Consider the following 2,704-nt stretch of genomic DNA (forward strand, 5'->3'; position numbering starts at 1 on the left):
CTGTTCCCGATCCCGATCCCGCTGTTCCCGACCCTGATCCCGCTGTTCCGATCCCAATCCCGCTGTTCCCGACCCCGATCCCGCTGTTCCCGACCCCGATCCCGCTGTTCCCGGTCCCAATCCCGCTGTTCCCGACCCCAATCCCGCTGTTCCCGGCCCCAATCCCGCTGTTCCCGGCCCCAATCCCGCTGTTCCCGACCCCAATCCCGCTGTTCCTGATCCCAATCCCGCTGTTCCCGACCCCAATCCCGCTGTTCCGATCCCAATCCCGCTGTTCCCGACCCCGATCCCGCTGCTCCTGGGCCCAGCAGTGTTTGGGATGAGCCAGAAGGACCCGAGGCTGGGAATCACCACTGAAATTCCCATTCCATGGTCCTGCAAGGACCTGAGGCCAGGAATCCCCACTGAAATCCCCATTCCAAGATCCTGGAAGGACCCAAGGACACGGATCTGCACTGACAGCTCCATTCCTCAATCCTGCAAGGACCCGAGGCCATGGATCAGCATTGACACCCCCTTTTCATGATGCTGCAAGGACCCGAGGCCATGGATCTGCACTGACAGCCATTCCTCAATCCTGCAAGGACCTGAGGAGACAGATCAGCATTGACACCTTCTCCACAACCCTGCAAGGACCCGAGGCTGGGAATCAGCATTGACACCCCTATTCCAAGATCCTGCAAGGACCCAAGGCCATGGATCAGCACTGACAGCCCATTCCTCAAACCTGCAAGGACCTGAGCACATAGATCATCACTGACAGCCAACATCCCAAGATCCTGGAAGGACCCAAGGACACGGATCAGCAATGACAGCCCCATTCCTCAACCCTGCAAGGACCTGAGGACACGGATCAGGAATGACACTCTCTCCACAATGCTGCAAGGACCCAAGTCTGGGAATCACCAGTGACACCCCTTCTTCATGATGCTGCAAGGACCCAAGGCCATGGATCTGCACTGACAGCCCATTCCTCAACCCTGCAAGGACCCAAAGCCACGGATCAGCATTGACACCTTCTCCACAACGCTGCAAGGACCCGAGGCTGGCAATCACCATTGAAATCCCCATTCCTCAATCCTGCAAGGACCCGAGGCCATGGATCAGCACTGACAACCTCTCCACAGCACTAGAAGGACCCAAGTCTGGCAATCACCAGTGACACCCCCATTCCATAATCCTGGAAGGACCCGAGGCTCGGAATGGTCATTGACACCGGCATTCCAAGACCCTGAAAGGACCTGAACGCATGGATCAGCATTGACACCCCCATTCCATGATCCTGGAAGGACCCGAGGCTCGGAATGGTCATTGACACCTGCATTCCAAGACCCTGAAAAGACCTGAACACATGGATCAGCATTGACACTGATCATTCCGTGATCCTGCAAGGACCCAAGGCCATGGATCAGCACTGGCATCCTCTCCACAACCCTGAAAGGACCTGAACACACGCATCATCACTGAAAGCCCCATTCTGTAAGCCTGGAAGGACCTAAGGACATGGATCAGCATTGACAGCCCCATTCCTCAACCCTGCAAGGACCCAAGGCTGGGAATCACCACTGACACCCCCTTTCCATGATCCTGCAAGGACCCAAGGCCGTGAATCAATACTGACACCTTCTCCACAACCCTGAAAAGACCCGAGGTTGGGAATCACCATTGACACCCCTATTTCAAGATCCTGCAAGGACCTGAGAACACGGATCAGCACTGACACCCTCTCCACAACCCTGCAAGGACCCAAGTCTGGGAATCACCAGTGACACCCCCTTTTCATGATGCTGCAAGGACCCAAGACCACAAAACACCACTGACAGCCCCATTCCTCAATCCTGCAAGGACCTGAGGACATGGATCAGCAATGACACCCTCTCGACAAACCTGCAAGGACCTGAACACATGGATCAGCACTGACACCCTCTCCACAGCACTAGAAGGACCCAAGGCTGGGAATCACCACTGACACCCCCTTTCCATGATCCTGCAAAGACCCAAGGACACGGATCTGCACTGACACCCCCTTTCCATGATCCTGGAAGGACCCAAGGCTCAGAATGGTCGTTGACACCCACATTCCTCAACCCTGAAAGGACCTGAACACACAGATCATCACTGACACCTCCATTCCATGATCCTGCAAGGACCCGAGGACACGGATCAGCAATGACACTCTCTCCACAACGCTGCAAGGACCCAAGGCCAGGAATCACCATTGACACCCTCTTTTCATAATGCTGCAAGGACCCAAGGCCATGGATCTGCACTGACAGCCCATTCCTCAATCCTGCAAGGACCTGAGCACATGGATCACCATTGACAGCCAGCATTCCATGGTCCTGCAAGGACCCAAGGCCGCAAAACACCACTGAGAGCCCCATTCCTCAACCCTGCAAGGACCCAAGGCTGGGAATCACCAGTGATATCCCTATTCCAAGATCCTGCAAGATCCTGAGAACACGGATCAGTAATGACACCCTCTTTCCATGATCCTGGAAGGACCTGAGAACACAGATCAGCACTGACACCCTCTCCACAACCCTGCAAGGACCCAAGGCCACGGATCAGCACTGACCCCAATGGGCCAGCACAGAGCAGGAATGGCCAGCACAGGGCAGGAATGGCCAGCACAGGGCAGGAATGGCCAGCACAGAGCAGGAATGGAGGAATGGCCAGCACAGAGCAGGAATGGCCAGCACAG

The sequence above is a fragment of the Malurus melanocephalus genome, unplaced genomic scaffold (assembly GCF_030028575.1).
Source record: "Malurus melanocephalus ecotype Western Australia unplaced genomic scaffold, MMel_1.1 scaffold_2354, whole genome shotgun sequence".
Taxonomy (NCBI): Eukaryota; Metazoa; Chordata; class Aves; order Passeriformes; family Maluridae; genus Malurus; species Malurus melanocephalus.